Genomic DNA, 3,834 nt, shown 5'->3' on the forward strand with positions numbered 1-3,834 from the left:
GGGGGACTGAGTTTTTGATATGAGGGTACTCTCCCCTGACATTGTGGTGGCCTTAGAGCTTGGACATGATGATGGCCTGTGGTAAATCGAGACTGAGATGTAGAACTGCCTTGAAAGAGAAATGAAAAAAAAAAAAAGGGCAAAGATTCAAAAAGGTGAGTGAGTCAGAATGAAATCAGAAATCTACCAGCTATGTTCCATGGGAGTGTCTGAATGACACTCCCTTCACTAAAGCATTAAGGAATGAGCTAGTTAGTGAGCTGCACTGAGAAACTCCGTGCTTTTCTGTAGGCCAGGGTGATGGTAGGAGATATTCCATGGAAATAGACTTCTTTGTGTTGTTGGAGACAACAGAATTCCAATGGCAGTATTTAACTGTTAGGGAAAATGAGACAGCAAGGCCAGAGTAGCAACCAGGAAGTCTTGACCACAGTGGTTTATGGCAATGGCTGATAAACCATGGTGTTCCTCAAGATGAGACAGCAGCCAATAAGGGCACTTCTTGACTTATGTAACAACCACCAAAAAAAGATCAAAGATTTTTGAGAAAAGGGCTGCTGCAATGATAAGGCATTATTCTTTACCAGTTTCCAAATCTCAGCTAGTTCTTGAGCTCATCACTTGAAGATGAGGTCCATTTAAAGAAGAACCCTGGTATGCCACAGCAAATATATTAAAAAATATTTTTCCAATCTTTCCCCTAAGGGAACTATGACCATTTACCAGAATAGCTACACCGGAAAAGGTGGAATATTCAGACAGTTTGAAGACTGTTTGATTTAGTAGGCTGAGCTCACACTATTCCTATTCCCAGGAGACCCAAAGTACCATGATAATCTCCTGTTGGAGTGGGACACATGGAGGTAAAAGCCCACCTTACAGTAAACTCAATGGTCCCATGGACTCCCCTGAAGTCATTTCCCTAGCCCGCTAATGCCCCTGGCAGAACACTCATACTTGTTTCTTGATCTATGTATTGAGAGCCATTTTGATAGGAAAAGCCAAATGGAAGCCCTGAATTGCCCCCTAAAATAGTAAATTTCAAAAATCCAATTTTCTGGGGTATAACTATAGAAATTAGTGTCACCCTCAATGACTTATAGTTTAATTCACTGATACAGTCATTGAAAAATCTAGATAAATCATGGCAGATGATGGTAGACCATAATAAACTTAACCACCTGTAGTCCCAATCTTGGCTGCCATGCAAAATTTGAAATCCTGACTAGAATACATCTACATGGCTCTGACACTAGGTATGCAGTTGCTGGTCTGAGAAATGCATTCTTTTTAATCCTCACAAGAAAGGTGAATCAGAAGCTGTTTGTATTAATCTGGGACAGACATTTACTATCTTGCCAGGCTGTGTTAACTCTCTTGCTTCCTCTTGTTTACAATATACTCCAAAAGGGCCAGGATCATTTTAGCATTTCACAGGATATTGTGCTGTGGTCAATATTATCTGCATAATCTAACACCTCACTGCTGCTCTTAATTCATCTACTTCTACTCTCCTCCTTTTCCACTTTGCCCCAACCACTGTTCTCCCTGCTATTCCCAAACCAAGCATACTCCAACTTCACATAGTGATGGCATACTAATTGGTTTTGGTAAACAGGAAGTGGAAAATACTCTGTTTTTCATTGTAAGACACACACATGCCAACTGGTTGGACAAAAGCTCTATAAAGATCCAGGGGCCTACTGCCCCTGGTAAAGCTATGATCGGTGTAATGATCTTGGACATACTGAGATATTCTCTTTAAAGAAATGACCAAGTTAGCAAACATCATAGCTCCTACAACTAGGCACAGCACTGGAAGGATTACTTTGGATTTTAGAAGCAATATATTCCAAACTTGGGAATATTATTCCAACCCATTTGTTGGGTAATTTAGAAAACTACCAGTTTTGAATGGGTCCTACAGCAAGAGAAAACTTGTAGTGAAAACTATACATTCTTTCAGGTCATGTGACCCTCAGATCCAATGTTGCCAGAGATATCTGTGGAAGATATGGACATTGTGTGGAGTCTCTGTCAAGCCCTTGAGGAGAATCTTGGTAGCACCGATTCCCTAAGATTCTAGAGCAAGGCCATGCATTCTTTGGTGCTGACTACTTGCCACTTGAAAAGGATTACCTGGCATGTTATTGAGCCCTAGAAGAGTCTGTCTAACCACAGTACATTAAGCAAGTATGCCACAGGAACCACCCACCATGAAGTGGGTATTGTCAAATCCACCTGTCATGAGATCAGGAAGGCATAGCAGCAATCCATCATATAACAAAAATGAGAGTCGGGATTGAGCCTGAGTAGATCCAGAGGGCAAAAGTGAAAAAGAGGCAATACAGACCCTCTTACCTCCTACTTCTGTTGCATTAGATCAACAGAAGTACTGGCCCAAAGTGAGGGGAATCTAACATGAGCAGAAGAGGAAGAAAATAATGGATATGAGTTATGCCCCAGGAAGAGCCATATCAGGGAAGACTGTCTCTTCTTTCATGAAACCTCTAGTTGTAAGAGTTTCATAGAAATGATGACTGGCTAATATCTTGAAGAGTCAGTAACAGAATGGACTTCAAGGAAAGTGTGAGTGAATCTGAGTAGTGCAAAGAATGGACAGTAAGGATGTTGATGTCATGTCCTCTCAGTCCACTCTGGGATTATCTGTTGCTGCAATGGAGATAGTTCCAGAACATGGACAGCTTCCTACATCATATGCTAATTCTTTCTGCTTCTCTGCCTGAGGGAGTTCTCTAGTGCCACAAGAGCTTGCTCGACCTGCACACAGGGTAGCCCAAAATGCCAGGTAACCCTAAACAAACAAAGGTTAAAAGTTGATGGATAAATAGTCCAGTTTTCTCTTCCATTGGTGAGACAGTACTGAAGAATATTCTACATGGTTTCTCAAAATACCCCAGAGAAACTGAGCCCCAGTTGTCCACACTGGTTACCCACTCAATCTTGCTCTTTTTATTGGCTTTTCTCCTTTTTCTCTATTTCCCTACATCCTTTCTTGTGCTTTCTGGGATCAACTCTTAAAATATATGGAGTTACACCAGGGTCTGATTTTGGGTAAACCCACACTAAGAAAGCATCTTTCCTTCCTTAACACAACTTAAGTATTTTTTGTGACTGGAATTTAGAGCTAAGGAAAATCTCCTGGGACAGGTTCAGAAAGAGTAGGCTTACCTGAATACCTAAAAGCCGACAGCTTTAGTGAAAGTTTCATAGACTATGTTTATATCAAATGCCTTAAAGACCAGTTCTATTCAGATACAAGGATCTTAAGTCTCTCACTTTTTGCTTTTGAAATTGTAAAGTTTAAGCCACCATTTAGCATAAATAAAACCAAAAAGTGTTCCATGAACTATTACCGTGAATTTCAGAAGGCTAGGATTTGGGGAACCAAAAAACATATCTTGTTTCCTGCACATCTTTGTTTCAGTCATTTTAGGAGGCATGTCATTATCTGTGCGGAGTGACATTGCTCTGATTTGTCTTTCTCAAGCCAAAAGAAAATGGAGACCACTTTAAATTTTCATTAGCTTTATCATACCTCATCCTTCTTGTCAGCTATTATAGGGAAGCTACTCAATAAGCTCTTTTAGAGAAGTGAAACTGCTAAATGATGTTCACTTAGTGGCAACTTAAAAATCTGATCTCATTTCAGACCCAGAGTTTATGCTACTGGAGAAGCCTAAATGGAAAGAAGCTAGTTCCTGCTGGGACAGAACACTATAAAAACTCCTAAATGACATCTTTCTCTCAAAGCATCTGACAGTTGTTATTACCACAGTTCAAGTGGATAATCCTTTCACTGATTTCTAGATT

This window comes from Galeopterus variegatus, unplaced genomic scaffold (genome assembly GCF_000696425.1).
Source record: "Galeopterus variegatus unplaced genomic scaffold, G_variegatus-3.0.2 Scaffold9471, whole genome shotgun sequence".
In the NCBI taxonomy this organism is placed as follows: Eukaryota; Metazoa; Chordata; class Mammalia; order Dermoptera; family Cynocephalidae; genus Galeopterus; species Galeopterus variegatus.